We start from the raw sequence: 18,993 nt of genomic DNA on the forward strand, positions 1-18,993 counted from the left end.
ATTTTTAAGATTATGTTCTTATGATAGGGAAAGGAATGATTGTGAAGGTTCCTACCTGGGGAGTCACTGTGAGTTTTTGTTCCATATTGAAGAGAGTTATTGGAACTTTCTCCAGGAAAGTAGGCAACTGGAGATTGGGAGTGGGAGGTTCTGGCAGTCAGGACCAGGATTTTGCTAAGGAGATGGAAACAAGATGCACTGAGATAATGTCACAGCTTACAGGTTCATAAATATGAAGTTCCATGCCAGGGATGATTTGTCCAGCGTTTAGCACTCTCGAGTGTGCTTGAACAAAAGAGAGCTAATGTAAGAGAGATCTAGATGACTAAAGGAATCTTGTGGGAGTTGTAGGAATTTTTAAAGCAGTCTTCAAAGATGTTCCCAAACTGCATATACTGTGTTAATTTTCTCTTTTTGCATGTCTTATTTCTCAGAATTTTTACATCCTTGAACTCGCAAGATGATCCTGTACATTACTGGCCCTGGATGAACAGCACTGGATGAGCATTTTTTCAGTAGAACCCATTTCCCTCAGGTAATGCAGCTTAGCTGAAATAAAAATATTTTGTCACATTCAAGAAAACAAATTCTGCAAAAATGTCAGAATTTATAATTTTAATTTAATATTTTCCTTTTAATGTGGCACAATGTTTCAGTGTTACTTTACATATTTATTAATTTTGTTTTGCCATTTATATCTGATTAATTTTGGAATTACACTGGTTTGATATTATTAAGAAAACAATTCAATGCCAAAGTGAAATAACTGGGTGTTTCCAGAGCAGTTTTAATATCCATCCCACTAGGAAATTTTGACGCTTTCTTCCAATATGCAATGAAAATAAATACAAATGTCAAAATTTCCTTTGGAATGGAAATTTCAGATTCTAACCAGATCTAATCAACAACAAAGCCATCTGCTTTGTATTAATGACTTAGGGCAGTGTTTAATGCTGCAAGAGAGGGTGATATTCTACTGTTCAGCATTGCTCATGGAAGTCAATGACATATGGCAAGCTTCTAGCTTCTAGTTGTCTAGGGGAGTTTGAGGCTAGCCACTTCTATTTTATTCCTCATGCTCTATTGCCAAGTTAATGGAATTCATCATTCAAATCTAAGATTTTCCTGTGAATATACGAGAAAACATCCTCCAAGTGACATATGGCACAGCCTACAGCTCCTACATTTGAAAGAAACTCGTAATTCCCAAATTACAGCACAGTAAGCTACTTCCATTTAACAAAGGTTTTAAATTGATAATATAAATAGAATATTTGCTCCATGATAAATGCCTATTTTTGAACACTAACAGTTAAATAAATATGTTTTATTTCAAAAGTTAACTTCATCCAGATGAGTTATAATATGAATTCTATTTGAGAAGATATGCTGCCATGAAGGATTTTAGCACAAATGAAAGAAAGTAATATTTTAATTTTGTTTTAAGACAATGCCTTTGCTGTTTTTTCCTAAGACCTCTTCTCTGTCTTCACATACAACCTTCATGGCTGTATGGTAAGGTACAGAAAACCATACAACTGCCCCCAGCTGGTCCAGCCATACAGTCAGCTCAGTGGACCATGGACCCCAGTTCAGGTGCTTTGCTGTGCCCCTGGAAAGTTTCCATAGACAAGGATGTGGTTACCATTGGTGATGACAGTATCTCTCCTTTTTCCTGGCAATCTGATGATTACTCAAGCCTTTAGAGCACCTCCTTCTCCACACTCTACATGGACAGCTGACCTGGGAGGGCTGGATCTGGGGGTGTACAATGGGCATTTAATGTGGAGATTCTGTTCCCTCTGAGCACCATTTGTGTGCAGACCTGAAAAAAACTTAGCTTGAGAAACTTAGCTTGAATATAATCTAGAAAGTTACTGGAAGAATATTTTGATTTGTATTCACTTTGAAAGTCAGAATGACATCCAGTCCTGACAGCCCGCCGTGAAAAACACAGAGCCGTGTCTTACCCAACTGCTGTTCCATGCATAACACAGTGTGCTGCCTGATTTTAGAAATTACTCAACAGGAATGAATTTGGGAGTTTGAACAACATGGTAAAGGTCGGTAAGCAAACTCCCTTAAGAGGCATAGAAAAACATCTGATATATTAAATGCAAAAATAATTTGCCATACTTCTCTGTCTGTCTCTCACACACGTGTAAATAAATGCTTGTAAAATCTTTCTGTTCTTACAATTGCTTGTTATCAATAAACAAAACCCTATAAATTCTCAATATTAAGTTAGGTAGTGGACACTCATGGACAGTACTGGTCTGCAAAGGAACTTTTGAAATGCCATGTATCACATAGTCGTTATACAGAGTGTAAAAAAACATTGTTTGCATGAATTTAACAACATTTGTTACAAGTTTATAGCATTGCACAAATTGCAATGAGAAATAATGTGCAAAACCCAGGATGAAATCAAGACAGAAAAATATGAATATGAGATCTAAAACTTTTCTTCCATCACTGAAAATTTTGTGTAAATTCAACATAATGAACTCCTTCACAAAAGAAAGGGTTAACAGCACTTCTTCCTTCACTACTAACATCCTTTGAGCAAGTAAACAAAGTCCATCAGATAACTGTCTTCAAACAAACGAAGTTTTTTCTCATGTGAACAACAAACAATTTGTATCACTGTTGTAGAACAGAAGAAGTGGCAGTAACAGAAAACTTCCTTCCAAAGTTTAACTTTAGGAAAACCACATTCTATCCAACATGAAATAAAATGTCACTATTCACCACTTCCTAGTGACTGTAAATAAACAGAAAAGCTGATCCTGTCACATTTTTAGGCCAGTGTACTTTTGCCTCTTTGCTGTTCTTAAGATGTCAGCTTCTCTGAGATTTCTTGTATGTGAGTTTTAGTGCCTTTCCCCCTTTTTCAATTTCTAGGACTTTTATTTTTTGTGTTCATATATAAAACTTTGTCCTTTCTTTCTTATGCTTCATTTATCTTTTTCCCCTACCTCTTGCTTTCCACTACTATTCCTTAGCTCCCTAAAACAAACACAATCTTTCTCACTTTTCCTATTATCTTTGAAAAAATCTGTACATAATTTCTCTTAAGTCTTCTGCATTTCCTATGCATGTCCATTCCTACTATTAGCATTTGCAAATAATGGAATTTTTGATGCCATGCACCATCAAAACAATATCCAAGCAATGAAATATATAATCTCTGAAGCAGCAGGGTTTGGAAACCTTGGAGGAAGACCATCTATGGCTTAATCTCTGTGTCTCTCTCTAGTTAAATCATCCAAAAGAAATATGTAGCAAAGATGTATTTGGTATCTAATTAATGGAAAACTATTACCATTTAATCTACCATGATGTGCCTGGCTGCTTTTGCCTTAATGGTAGAATACCACTACTGCTGTTTTTAAGACCAGTTTCTGAACTCTGAACAGCATCATCACCAATGTTTAACTGCATATTCAGATTTTGATGATCTGATTCCTTTTCCTGGGAAGCATTACTTTTCAGACATGGAAAGGAGTGGAAATGTACATGAGCACGAGAGATGCTGACTCTAATGAGAATATTTTGTGGTTAATGAAAGATTTACCAGTTACCTGATGGCAAATATTTCAAATATTTTCAGTGACATATGCCCTTATGTAATCATAATCTCACCAATAGAGTTCTGTCTCTGACCTTTGTTCCAGTTTTTTCCTTGCTCTGTATGCCCTGTCTGACCCACTCTAAGTACAGTAATAACCTCTTGCACTCTCAGCATCATGCCTTATAAAAATAAAGGTCTCGTATTTTAAATGTCTCTCTCCTCCTGCTTGCCACATATAGCTTTTAAGATGTCCTTATATTATCTTCAACTAGCAGTTCTCCCTTCCACATAATCTTCACCAATAATTGCTGTCCCAACCCATTCCTCAGACATTCCATGCTTCCTCTCACCTCATGTATCAAGTATTTCCTAACTCTCTCCTCTGCTACCAATGTTATGGAAACCAGTGAAGCTCCATAGCCTAGAAACAGGGTGAACACTGAAGAATCAGGCCACTCTTTGTAAAATGCCATATAAAATCACCCTACAAATCACTTATTCAATAAAAAACTCCTGTTCCACCAAATAAGTCTCAGATCTTGATCTTCTAATGATTCACTGGAAAGTCACTTAACTCAGTGAGCAACAGAGGGATCCTCCTGTGAATTACCAAAGAAATCCCCGAGGAAAGATGAAGAAATTGGTAACTATGCAAATATATATAGAAAACTTTTGATTTTCTACTTGTTTTTCTTTATTAAAAGAGTGATGTACTCCATGAGGCTCACTACTTCTTAATGAACATTCTAGGAAAGGGAGCCATTCATTAAGCAACAGTATCTATTTCATTGAGTGGTGCTTTAAAATCTATCACTTGGTTACATTAAAACAAGGATGTTTTCAAATTAGTCTCCACAGGATGATGAAACAGTGACTTATCAACAGTTTACCACCCAGCACTTGATAATAGTAATTTGATCTCAATCTGAATGAAAGATGGAGCTATCATCATATCATGAGCACAGTTCAAACCCACACCTTGTTCATTCATGTGTGATCAGATAGGAACTGGTTTTAGTGATCTCACACTGATTTGTGAAACTTCCTATTAGCATATATTGTCATTACTTCTTTTAAAAGGTTGGCAGTAAAGTTGGCTTTGGAATTGGTTTTCAGGCACTAAAGAAAAAGAAAAATCCCACACAACAACTTTGGGAGAAAGCCAAAATTTTCTTGGAAGTTCCCTTGATGAAGAAGTGTGACTGGGATAGAGCAATATCCTTGATTTTGGCAGCAAACCTTTCTTCTGGCAACTTCATTAAAAAGCCATTCCACTTTATGAGTTATCAGCAAAGAACTGGCATTTTTGAGTGTGACTGACGGTCCTCCCTCTTCTGACAAAATTAGAAACATCAATAATTCTTAGATTAATTGCTTAGAAAATTTCCAAGAGGCAAACACTTCCTTATTTTTAGACCCTTGTTTTCTTCTGTAGTCAAAGCAGTGGAGGCCAAAGTTGGACTACGTGTACTTCACTGAAACGATGGGATCTCTCTACTCTGAGTTTAATATGTGCACAAAAGAAGTGTGCACCACTGCAGTGTGGGCAGGGCTGTCTCATGCTGAGCCCTCAGTTCCCAGTACCTGAATAAATACTGATTTATTTCACAGAGACCTGGGAGCAATCTTCGTGCCACATATCTATAGATCCTTCCAAAGGAGCTGGGGACATGGGCATGCCAGGACCCCTAGCAGGGACTACTGGCTATCAGGAGGACCAGACATGCCCTATGATGCTGGCTAGCCACAACAAGGTGTTGCATGTTGCCAGCAAGTGGTAACAAACCTGTATGGGCCAAGGATTGAGGATATGTGCTGGCAGTGACATGGTCTGATGGAGTCCTGGCACAACAGTTGTTGCTACCTCAAGGACCAAGCTGAAAGTTGGGGAGCTGCTGTGAAATTATGCACATCTCACCACTTAGATTTTTCCTGTTCCTTATGCAGAAAAAAAAGAAGGTCTCTCTAAACAAGTTCTGTGTATCCTTCTCCACTCACTGCTTAGTTATGCACCTGGGAATCCAATAATGGGCTTGTCTTCTGACCAAAGATGTGAATCAGTGCTCCCAAGGGCTGCATGTGCTGCTCCTTGGCAGAGTACCAGGGGGCAAATCCTCACCAGCATGAGCTTGGCTGTTCTCACGAGCACAGAGCTTGGGTGTCCTCACCAGCTTTTGCATGTGATATGGACAGAAAAGGCTAAATACTGCAGCACTGGATGAGATGGGTTAAATACCACTGCTAAGAAGCTGTGTTTGTGAACGAGGGTTGTAACAAATCTTTTATTTGACCCCATAATGAGGTAAAAATAAATTGACTCTCTCAAGAGCCTTAGCAGGTCAGACAAAGCAGTAAGCTCTGAGATACACATAGAGAGAAACAGGTGACTTGTAAATTTATCATTGTTAATGCACTATAAGCATGACAGAAAAGGGTAATTAGCACATTTGGAGCAGAGAGGGATATTGGTGGAGAAGGATGTGGTCATTAACCTCCATGGAGCAGTCTCACCCTCATTCTAAAGGAGGTAGATGGTGCATTAGAAGATCTGTATCATATCTGGTGACAAATACATCTGGAATCCACTGGTTTTGAAGATTGTGGGGGCTTTGGCAAGGCCTGATTTCACCTGACACTTCTTGGTTCTTGGGCCAATTGAATTCAGATGATGAACTGGGAAAGAAGGGGGGCTACTTGAAACCGAGTGGGAGACCTCAGGAAAAAACTTATTTCCAGGTGTGACCTCATTCCAACTCAGCAAAAATTCTTTACTGACCTCTTCATATAGATGCCAGCCTGCAACAGTGTATGCCAAAGGCATATTCTGCTGTTTCACAGCATATAAACTCATGTAATAAAAATATATCACCTCCCTTACAAGTCTCTTATACTGCTAAACCATCCTGATGACAGCACCCGTTTCACACTACATGAGCATGAATGTCCATGCACACATATGATCACTTCTCTAATTCTTGACTGATGACAATGAAATATAACACGAAGAAAAGGCAGATGGCAACCCAGAATGGGAACACTCATCTTGCAATCAAGCAGATTTTGCCATCATCTTAAGAACTAGGAGGTGTAAGTCAGAGAATCACAAAATAAGCTGGGTTGGAAGGGACCCACAATGAACATCAAGTCCAACTCCTGGCCCTGCTCAGCACCATCCCCAGGACTCACACCTTGTGCCCAAGAGCATTGTCCAAATGCTGCTTGAGCTCTGTCAGGCTGATGCTGTGACACCTTCTCTGGGGAGCTGTTCCAGTGCCCAACCACCCTCTGAGTGAAGACCTTTTTCTAATAATCCAGCCTAAACCTCCCCTGGTACAAATTCAGTCCATTCTCTTGGGTCCTGTCACAGGAACCACAGAGCAGGGATCAGTGTCTGTCCCTCCTCTTCCCCTCATAAGGAAGCTGAGGTCTCTCCTCAGTATCCTCTTCTCCAGATTGAAGAGACCAAGTGACCTGATCTGCTCCTCATATGGCTTCCCCTCAAGGCCCTTCACATCTTTGTTGCCATCCTTTGGGTGCCCTCTAATGTCTTTATATCCTTCTTATATTGTGGCACCCAAAGCTGCCCCCAGCACTGGAGGTGAGGCTGCCCCAGCTCAGACCAGAGCAGGACAATCCCTCCCTTGCCTGGCTGGTGATGCTGTGCCTGATGTCTCCAGGACAGGGTTGGCCCTCCTGGCTGCCAGGGCACTGCTGGCTCATGGTCAACTTTATGTTGTTCATCTATGAACACATGCAGGGGATTTATTTCCTTCTGCCCCAAGGCAGAAGGCAGAGCTGGCCTGCCTAGTCCAATCATCTTCCAAAAACTTGGGGACATACCTCTGCATGCCCCCTGCACCAGGCAGCATGTGGGGATTTACACTGAACACAGAATGTGCTGTCCAGCTCCCCTTGGACAGTCACAAGCATGGACATCCCAGTATTTTACATATTTCACCTAGAAGGTAGTTTTACTTTTTATTAAAAAAACACCACATCTTTTAAGCATAGCTTTGAAGTGGGCCCAAAGTAAAAAAAGATGCTCAGGGAAGATGAGAGAGCTCAGGTTTATCATTAAAATATTCTTTCTTCAGAATATGTGTGAGATGCTCAAAGAAAGGAGCCTCTGTATGTGAACTTTGAAAGTAGCCACAAACAAAAAAGCATTATTCTGTTGATTTTTTTTCCTGCAGGAGTCTATCTCAGAAGATTATCACTCCTGTATCTATTGAATGGCCATTTGAGACATCAACTTTTTCATCTGGGAACTCTGAAACTTTTTTATATTCTGATCTCTTTCATTTACAAAGCTAGCTGATAACAGAAGCATATTTAACTAAAATTTGACCAAAAATGTCTAGAACAGCTCTTTCACAGAAGAAACTACAGGTCCTTGATGAGATGATCTAGAAACACATTGAGACATCACTGAAAGGTGCATTGTAATGACTATGGAACACGAATGCATCTTCTTCATTCTGACAAAGACACATAGATAGGATTGTTCCAAATGGAAAACTCCCCAGATACTTTTTGAGATAGTGATAGGACTCGAGCAAGTGGGCAAAGTTACACTTTCGAGGACAGTCATGCATGTAAGCCCCTTGTACACTCAAATTATTAGTGGGGAGAGTTGTGGTGTGATGCTGGGCAGATCACACTGATTTGCAAGACCCTCTCTACTTGAGGATGCACTGAATAAAAGACTCTGAGGTGTGTAGTTTTTTAATTGTAAATAAATTGCCCCTCTCTGAAGCCATCTTTCTTATTCACAAAGAGACTCTACTCTTGGATTTCTGCAAGTGCTTCCCAAGGGGTGTCACAAAAATGAAGCATATTGGAAAGGCATAGCTGACTGCACTAATGTATATGCTCCTATTATATGAAAGAGATTCACTCTAGAATAGAGTTGAGAGAGAAAGCACAGATCACCCAAATTTCAACTTTTCCAACTACTTGAATTTGAAAATTCACCTTTATCTTTTCATGTAATATATGTATATGTACATATATGAACTATGTATACAAAGCGTGGGAATATACACAGCATTAACTAGATGGACACACTTTCAACAGACGAAGACAAGACACCCCCTGGTTAGGTTACCATGTAGGTTAGTACAACCCGGAGGGGTAGCAGGGTGCAGAAGTGGATGCCAAACTGGACTGTGAGTGCCCTGAAGACAGAACCTTCAGAACTGGTAGCTGGGACAGATGTGAGGGCAGCTGTCCTGGCTGCTCAGCACAGACCCCACTGCATCTTCACATGACCTTGGCACCCAGCTCTGCCGAGCTGCTGCAGTGAGGGATGTGATCAGCCATGTGTGGAGCATGAAGCAGATGTTGTAAACAAGGCACTAACTTTTCTTCCAGCACTGCAAACTGAAAACATGCCTTAGGTAAGGGATTGCCTAAAAATGTGCTGTCCCCTGTATGGATGCTCTCCTGTCTCCTTTCCTGCTCAAGGGTGATTATGCCTCTGTAGGCAGAAGGCTGTTTCTGTCCCACGCTGGCTCAGCCACACTAGGTGGCTGGATTACTTAGGGTAAGTAAAAGTCATTATATTCTTGAAGGAATGAATTCCTAAAGCCCAAAGCTCAACCCTCTATGTGCTGAACTCACTGCAACCATGGAAATGACACTGACACCTCTGAGAAACAGGTGAATGGGAAAAAGTGTAAGGAACTGAGAGTTTTGGATAGTGCATGGTGTACTGTTTCCATGAGAAGGGTCATATTTAATTACAGACTGCACAGGCAAGAGCAGCTTTTATAGCAGCTCAAGAGATTTCAACTTAGCAAAATCATTGCATAACCAAAAATAAAGGCAAAAACATGACAGCCAAGCTTCACATGGCCAGAGAAGGGACTGTTGGGCAGCCAGCACTCTCTCCACAGTGGCTGAAAGGCAGGTGCATTGCTGGCCAGCTCTTGCCCTGCCTGCCCAGCAGCAGCTGTATGTGGACATTCTATAAGCATCACATAGCAGCAGAGGTGCTGAGAAGCTGCTGGACACTGAACACATCTCCTGTCATGGGATTTTCTGCAGCCATTGACCCTGAGCTAAACGCCCTCTTTTGTCATCTGTTTCCATTTGGGATTCCAGTCCCATTCTGGATCTCCCTCCATAGTGTGAGCTCCATTTTTGAGGGGAAGATAGCGTTGTCTTTTGCTCCAGTTTGCAAAGTCTTTAAATCAGTGTTCATCAGCATAATTGCTGTTGAGATTATGACCATCTCAATACAATTATAGCTTCAAGTTAGCAGCAGCACTAGCTAGAGCAAACTCCACCACCAAGAGGAGCTGAGCAAAACCAGTTAAACAATGAGATCTCATAACTCACTAGGAAGTTGATACCTAACAGCTCTGAGTCAAGGAAACTGAGGAGGGTGTTTAACAGCATTGGTCTAGAACACCTATCTGTAGAGGAGCCTGAATATGGAGATATGAATTCACATCTTTCACTTCTCTACTGCATTCACCTTCCCAACACTTCAGTACATCATGGAAGTCTTTGGTGAAGAGCTCAGGCACAGAGCAACAAGACACAGATCCAAATAAGTTTAGACACTTAAAGTGAGAAGTAGGGTTGCTCTATCCAAACATGCTCAAACCAAACACTCAACAGTCCCTGCTCTACAGCCATTCGTCCCTGGAAGTGGGCAGACATCACAGGCTGCCTTTTTGTGACATTTCTCAGTATAAAACAAGTTACATACCAGTCTCAGTAGGATGCAGGACCTACCTCATACTTGATCTTTCTTACAATAAAGTTGTTCTTTTGGCCTAAGAGTGTAGTGGGGATGGGTGTGCACAGGGAGATGACAAAGCTTTCATCACATACTGGAGTCACCAACATTACAGACAAAATGTTAAACTTAGGCAACCCTGAGTACAGGAAGCTTTAATGAACAAATCTTCTATTCTGTGATACAAATAGTAATGTTGTCTAAGCAAAGAGGAACACACCACAAACAATCCATGAGACATCTAGGGGACCATGTTCTCTGCAGTCCTGTTGGCTTAGCAATCTCCTGAGTAATTATTATTATCCACAAACCAGAAATGCCACAATGTGGTGGAGAAGTTTCTGGTGAGGTCCCATGTATTGGTAAGTCCCAGAGGATTGTACACACAGTGTGGATACTGACAGTCACAACGCCTGGGCAGCAGGGCCTGTGCAGGACTCTGCTGCTGATGTGCAAATCATGGCTCTGGCTTAACAGTGTATGTTTGGGTGGAAACCAGAGCATTCAAAGGACATTGTAAATCCTTTGGGGCTGTCAGTGACCAGGACAAGAACTGGTATATTTTCTATGACATGGTTTTTATTTACCTCTGACTACTTCTAATATCAATCTAATACTCAGTCTTTAGGATGTCAAGAAACTGCTTTCCTTACCTCTACTTAGAAGTTGTAGACAAAGTTGTAATATATTGGCATATATTAATTAACTTCTGCTATTTTTCTCTAGGAAAATGATAAACAATAAAAAGGACTTATTTTCTTACTGAAGACTTCTAAAATGTCAGCTGTACCTAGTAAATGGAATACGAAGAATGTAATTAAACATCTGCTCTTTCACTCCTAGTAATGACTTTAAAATAGACAGAAAACTCTGAGGGTTGTGGCCATGGTAACAGACACCAGCTTAGGAAAAAGGAAATATCTGCAGTTATAATTGAACATAGAGATTGCTCATCTCCTTCTCTGAGCTGGAAGTTTACAACCAAATCTTTGATGTGTGTGCTGGTTCCTCTAATACAATTTCATCCTATGCCATGTGGCACATTTATTGTGAGAAACTACCAAGTATAAAAATATATATATGTAGTTCGTATGCTACATTCATTCTTGTTTGAAGGAAGAAAAACTGCTCTTTTTTTTTGGCAAGTAGCTGGAGCAACTGCTAGTAAATACTTTTGTGGAAAATGACAATGCAGCATGATGGAATTGGGCCAGACTTCCCTAACATGCAGCTGTCTCCCTCCCTCAGATCAGCAAAGTAATCCCTGCTTACATCAGAGCAATGTCCAGCAGCTACAAGCAGCATTTTTGGAAGATCCTGCAGAACTGAGCCTAGAGACCTCTTTGGCTTGGCTGAGAGACAACTGACAGAACTGATTAGATTCCTCAAAAACCTCTGACGCCCTAGCACCTGCCTCCAGTGCCTCCCCAAACTCTGCCTTGTCTGTGGCCACAGTCCATTCCACCTTGCATCCCAACAGGCACTGCAGTTCCTCAGACACATACAAGTGGAGAACAAGGCCATTAATCAAACAAAGCCCACTAAAACTGAAATCACAGCAGAAGGGGAAAATAAGGTGAGACAGAGGTGAAGGGGGGTAACAGGGGTGTGCTGTGCTCAGAGGTGATAAGCAGCTCCTGGAGTTCTGCAGGATGACTGGAACCACTTGCAGCAAGAGGCAGCAGTGAAGGAAAGGTTTTTTCAGAGTGTCTTACACACCTGTGTAACAACTTTTAAATGGGAATTTGTAAGCAATATGCATATTGGCCAAAGAATCCAGACAAAAAGCATTTGCCCACTTTAGTGCCTAATATCAACCTCGGTTCATAAAAAAATTGCAAATACTTCTCTTTGAAATGCAGATGGTAAAATAAGATATGAAAATAAGCAAGCAATAAGCAGCAGGGAGCTGGTGCTGCTGAACCCTACTGAAACCACCAACTCGTATTTTCGAAGGCTTCCTGTAAACCTTGTCTGAGGCTCACATCTAGAACCTCAGCTAGGGTGAACCTCAGCTGCTGGCTGGAGGCCAGCTGTGGGGCTGGTGCAAGTAAATGAATTGTAGCAGGCTTCTGTGAAGGCAATAATTATGGGCAGGGTATGAGTACCGGAAAATGTTACATTTTTTTTGGTGTGATGTCCCTTTTGAACTGCACTCTAAGCACTCAAGCAGCAGAAACTAATTTATTTGGACTTTGTTAATACAGAAGCTATGACTACTTTTTCCCAGGAGTTTCAAGCAAACAAGATGCCACTGTCTCCTTATTGCAGATCCTTTTAGCACACTGTTTGGAGCATCAAACATTTTAGCCTTCATAAAGGAAGACAACACATCAGCACAAAGATTTTTTTTGGTCCTGATCAATGGCTTAAAATTATATTAAACTAGTATATACCAAGCATATGGCTGGAGCCTGCAATGTAAATGCTGCTTTTTCAAATGTGAAGACAACCAATTTCTCAGAGAAGTCTGGTGGGGCTTGAGAACAAGAAATAAAGCTACTGCCACCAGCATTACATGGGCTTCATGCCTGTGGTTTCTAACAATACCATCCTTGCAGCATGGCCAGATGAAAATTTAATTCAGTGAAGTACCAGGAAACTCTGCTCTTACTAGCAGTGCAAGGCAGCTCAATCATGAATGGAAATCAGCGACCTGTTAAGACTTGGGGTTTGGACTGGATGACCTTTAAGGGTCCTTCCTAACCTCAACTATTCTCTGATTCTGACTTGTGATGCCTTGAGGGGCACCTGACTGCCTCTCTGCACAGCTGCTCCATGCACATGCAGCCTCCTCGTTCCCTGGGGCTTGAGCACACTGCAGCAGAGCCATTCCCATCTCTGAGGCTGCAGAGATGGACAAGTTCAGCAGTTGTTCTGCTGAGATGTAAGCTGCCATCCAGCCTCAAGTGCTCAGCTCTTGGGATTTCCTTACTGGCTGCAATATCTGTCCCTCAGCTGCTGCCACAGGAGCCTGTGAGTATTGAGCAATCCCCAGACACCATCTGACCTCGTGTGATGCCCAGTGCATTCAGCCCTCCCTGATCCCAAAACATGAACAAAGGCCTGAGATGCCTACCCAGCATCACTGTGCCACAGTTGCTCTCTCCCTCCTCCTGCTGCTCAGCTGCCATAGCCAGTGGGAATCAGCATCTCATGTGCCACCAGTACTCAGAAGCTACTCCTGTTTGCAGAGCAAAGGTGCAGTGGACTGGCAGTGCCTGTGGCTACCTGAAACTCATTGGAAGAGTAGGGTGGTCAGGAACTGCTGCAGGAGAGGGGAGGAAGCAGACAAGGGGAGGAAGGTGCAGACAGCACTCCTCCTTATTTCACTTGGAGGCTTCTCAGAGCCCTGCTCCATATGACCTCTCACGTGAGCTGCACAGAGTGACAGCAGATGTGGTAGCCAGAGGGAGAGGAGATTTAGTGCTGCTCTATTTCCTTCCCTGGAAAATCTGCTTTTTTAGGAGGAGGTCAGAGATGAAGAGCAGCAACCTGAGGGAGGGCATTCTCGCCTGCTCTTCTGAAGGGCTGGAAATTGAATGGAGTGGGGTGTGCCATGAAGCTCCACTTCACTGGAGCTTTTATCTTTTAAAATTAGGTTAAGAAATTTATTGCTACAGTAGCTTAATCCCACAGTGCATTATCTGTGCACATGATGGACTGGAATATGAACTAATTCTGTCAATAAAGTGCCTGCCTGCATCTCGATTGTCAGATACAAGGAATTCAGTCTTCCTTTTGAGATGCTAAGCAGCTGCAGACTGGCACACTCCCCTGCCTATGCTTTTGGTTTGGATTCTTCCTACATTCAACTTTCTCAGCAAGAGATGATGCCGTGGGAAGGGAGGAAAGGGAGAGGAAATTTGGTTCCAGGCTGCACACTGTGACTCTGCACCAGCTAGTGGGGTGGCACAGGGGCTGCAGCCCCCAGGGATTGCTCTGATACCATGAGCTCTGCAATCACTGGGACCCAGCTGTGTGCATCTGCTCCTCTGCCGTGTGTGCCCTGGCGGAGACCAGATCAGCAAACACTGATTCCCTCTGAAGGTTCAGATGAACAGAGAACTTCCCCGGTGGAAGGGATCCACTGCTGGGCACTCACAGCCACTGCCCCCAGTTTTGCCTGACCAGAGCAAGGGGGCTGGGCTGGGTCAGAGGGTGTGTGCTGGTACACACTGAGTGCTTTGAATCCAGAATCAACCTTTAACAAGATACATCCTTCAACAACAGCTCAGGAGGGAATTGTTTTAATATCAAACTCTCCACATTACTTACCTACAGAAAACTCCAGATTCAGAAATCTAAATTTCACTGTCTCTATACAAGTTATAGAAATCTAGTCAATACAAACTCTAAATCTAGAGAGTGAGTGAGTAATTCCAAATTTATGGGTTGGCAGAAACAGAAATACGGGAGGCCAGTTTCACAAAATTCCTTGAGCAGACCACAGCCTCAGTTTGCTCAACATGGAGTGTCAGATTGAGTTATATAATTCCTTCTTGGGTGAATTTCCTTGATTTTAGCAAAAATGGATGGAAAATGAAACCTCATGACAAAATAAAGCCTTTTCTACCTGATTGCTCAGCAGACAAATCCTCAAATCAACTATTCTTTGAGCAGCATCCAGGATAACTGGTCCACCAAACAAGGAAGATGAAATCTGGAATGTCACAGGAGTATCTGGTCTTTGGTTTTACAATATCCCAGATATAGGCACCAGGCGAAGGCTTTCCAGCCAACCCACAATATGAAAAGATGAAAGCTTTTTCTTCAGATCAGAGAATGCTCTAGTGTTCACATTAAAAACTTAAATTATAAGCAGGGAACAAACTTAACTAGACTGACTTGACATTTCTGAAGGTCCTTTCCTCTTCTTTTTCCTCTTTTTCCAGGAACTAGTTCTCATTCAGTTCATTCAATTCTGATTTATACAACATATTCAGAAGAAGCAGCTGATAACATTGAGAGATATACAAAACCTGAACTATTCATGGGAAGGAGGACAACGACTTATTTTCCTGTCATTAAAAGGGCAGCTAAATATTCAGTAATTTCTCCTCTGTTGGTCTATTTGAGCCCAAAGGAGAAGTAGCTGTATTATTTGATTTGTGAGATGCCCACCAATAACCCCTACAAAAGACTCTAAGCCCTTTGGCACAAAGACAGATATTTGTCAGTCTTCACAAGGAGATGTTCAGGGAGAAATCTCACAGTCTTGATTGAAGAACAAGCAGGAATGTTTTAGGACTACAAGATATTTATAGTCTCACACATTTTGAATGCAAAGGCTACAAATATCATTTTTGCTATTCCTCTGCAGGCCAAGATATGAGGGACACATGCCAGAACACAAAAGAATTTTCACCCCATTCCAAATTCCCATTATAAAAAAAAAAGTGTACTAAGTCTGAAAAATAAGTGTAGTCATTTGAATCATGAATTTGGCTTTGTAACCCACTGGGAGACTGAAGGAGAGCAAAACACATCTGCTAACACCCCAGCTTGAGCACCACAATTGGCAAGTGCTGCTGAAGAGAGATCTCAGATTGAAGTCGTAGAAATGTTAGAGGTTAAAACTCAATTTTCTTGGCAGAACTGACCTTATATGGAAACTCTGTAGGATGTCTGCCTGCACTGGCTTCCCAACCAGTACATAAGCATTCATTTCTAATAGATACAGATGTATATAGAAAGGTCAATTCAAAACCACTTGGGTAAAATCGAAGAAAGTAATTCCTCTGGGGATGTGCTGGACAGACTAAGACAGATGTTTCCTCTTTCAGAATCATGATTTGAAATCAAAGGAGAAATCTCAGGTGGAAGGTGGTTAAGGTAAGGTTCTTCCAAGCTGAGTCTCAGAATGGATGTAGTTGTACATTGTCATTAATAACCAGGATGTATAATCTCAGAGCAGTGCAGTTACTGATGACACCAAGGTGACAGTCACCATCAGATGGACACCAGATCAACCCACAAGAAGAATGGGACAATCTTAGCACTGGAATAGTGCAAAAGAATGAAATTCGTTATTGCAAAATGCAGTATGTGAGGGACCAGTGGGAAGAACTGATGTTCTTAACTAGAAATGATGGAACAGGAAGAAGAACTGGAGTACTTATACAGCCATTAGGTAACAAGAAAATACCAATATGATGTGTCCTGCAGGAGACAAGTGATGCTTTCTAATGAACCTGCTGAGACCAATCTTTTGAATTCAGAGAGGGTGAAACACCAGTGCTATTAATGAGCAGGTTTTGGAAATATGAAGGCTCACCTGGATTACTGTAGTACATGGCCAGGAAAACACTGAGGAAAAGGGATTTTGGCCTGCAGTGGCTGCAGAGCAGGGCTATTAAGCCAAATAAGGGAATGGAAAGCCTGTGCTCTCAGAGGAGACCAGAGGCACTTGGATGTTTAGCCTCGCTAAAGAAAGGCCAAGAGGGGATATGGTTGTAGTCTATAAATACATCAGAGGGGGTAAACACTAGGGAAGGAGAAAAGCTGTTTTAACTGAAGGACAATGCTGGCTAAAGAACAAATGGGTATAAACTAGCCATAATAAATTTTGGCTGGGAATGAGAAGCAAATCTCAAACCACCAGAGCAGCAAAGTCTGTGGAACAGCCTTCTTCAAAGATCACAAGACAAAGAGCCAAAGTCATGGGAAAATGCAATTTGAAAAATCCACAAATAGGTTTTATATGACATGGATACCTGCAGTGGACTGGGGGAGTCAAGAGGTCCCCTACTGTCCTGACTTCTGGAAGGGAAACAGCATCCAAAAAACCAAGCATGCTTCTTACAGCAGGCAGTTTTTCTGGCACAGAGGATCACCATGAGGAGAGCCAAAGGCAGTGATGTTAAGTAAACATGTTCACAATATCTCTATCTTCCTCTGCACTATGTAATCACCCCCCACCACACATCAGTGATGGGGAGTGGCAGGAATGTGAGGGGAGGTTTATGCAAGCAGAGGAGCAAGTGCCAGGACGCAACAGACAGGTCAGGAAAGCTGGCCAGCTCTGTCGCTTCAAGCATCAGACAGCACTGAGAGCAGCAATACATTATTGCAAAAAATTTAACTGAAATTAAGATTTACAAGTAACCTCAATAAAATTCACAGCTGGTTGGGTTTAACTTTGGAGTCAAGAGGATTAGCAGGCTGTTGTCCAAATCATAAAATAGTAAGTTTTGCATTTTCTTCGAAAGTGAACTACAGACATGCCTGGTCTCTATTCAGTATTGAGTAATTCAAGCTTCCTACAAAATTTCACCTATTTATTTTCATCCTTTTGTCTCCTCTAAGGAACACAATAATTTATTAATACCATTCTTTTAATCTGAAGATTTCTGATGGCTTCACAAAAATTACTGGATGACAGCTGCACTACAGTGTTGACCAAACGGAGGCACAGGAAGAGGGAGGAAAGGATTTTTTCATCTGTATGTTTTTTTTATCAGCTGGTCATGTGCTCCTGGACTAGCTGGGGTCAGTTTTCAAGATTCCTGGGTTGGCAGAGACTCACAGGAGGATGGCACAGAACACTCATCAGGCACTTCTGAATCCTACCTGGGCTCAGAGGCTGCAGGCACCTAAACCTCCTGACAGCCATCCTTCTGCCTCAAGGCATGCCCAGCACTGTCTTGATTGTGACAGTGGGGAGGCACCATGTTGCCTCATGGTCCCTCCCAAGCCACACCGTGACAAATATGGAGGAATTCCTCTGCTTATCAGACGTTCACTCAGTTATCAAATGTCCATCTAACAGGGAAAAACACAGACAGCAGGGAGCTCTTGTCTAGCATATCTCCTTGGACTGAGCTCTTCCTTTTTCTCCTCTGAAAATTGTTTGCTCAGGATTTGAAATAGTAATAAAGTACAAAACAGTGAATGGCACCAAGGCACTTCACTTTGCACAACAAAAACTTGCCATGCATGGTCTGCAAGCACAGAGGGCCACCAGAGCTCTCTGCCTTCTGCTGAACTTCCAGAGGGCAGCACCGACTGCAGTGAAACTGGTCAGAGATGAGATGGGGAGATCAACAGCTCATCATCTGAACCCTCTGCCTACATTATGGCTGTCTCATGAGTTTCCTCAGGGCAAGAAAAAAACAGCTGAGAACAGATACCACAAAACCTTACAAATCCACCCGATGTCATTGTCTCTTGGGGGCTGTGTAATACAGTAACTGCTGTTCCCAGATCTACCAAACCTAATTACATGTTTTGACTGCATTAGATGAAGAAGGTGCATGTTGCTGATAGTTGCCTAGTGAGAACATAGAGCACATCTTTCTTTTGTCCACTTATAATTAAAGCAATCTTCTTTGTATATTAGATTCAGTAGTTTATAATGAAATGCAATAAAGATTTCTTGAGTAAATATAATATTTTTCTTAATATGTTTATACAATTTAATGGAGTCTCTTATTGATTGGAGGAGGAGCAGTTTCAGAAATAGTGTGCATAAACAGATATGACAAACCATGCAATAACCCAGTGCTTTTCAAGGCTAATGCCTGAATAACAAGCATGTCCCACAACGGTGCCACTTCCATTTGTGCCAGACACCTGAGAAGCAGCAATCATAAACCTCTGCAATGGCTGGGAGTAAAACCTGTCATTCTATCATCTGTGCAGACAAATTTAGCACTCCGTGAAATCTTTA

General features: G+C 41.8%; 1 protein-coding gene across 2 annotated transcripts in view; it reads right to left on the minus strand.

Annotated features, from left to right (window-relative positions):
• The window catches only part of NCALD (neurocalcin delta), a 58,545-nt gene that overhangs the window by 27,654 nt on the left and 11,898 nt on the right, over nt 1-18,993 (minus strand). Inside the window, exon 2 of one of the 2 annotated variants that reach the window (XM_088155097.1) lies at nt 56-174. The exons of the other annotated variant lie outside the window; for it this stretch is intronic. The gene's annotated coding sequence lies outside the window, so the exon portion shown is untranslated. The remainder of the gene's footprint in view (nt 1-55; nt 175-18,993) is intronic. 2 annotated transcript variants of the gene reach the window in all.

Source organism: Sturnus vulgaris, chromosome 1 (assembly GCF_052056855.1).
Source record: "Sturnus vulgaris isolate bStuVul1 chromosome 1, bStuVul1.hap1, whole genome shotgun sequence".
NCBI classification, from domain to species: Eukaryota; Metazoa; Chordata; class Aves; order Passeriformes; family Sturnidae; genus Sturnus; species Sturnus vulgaris.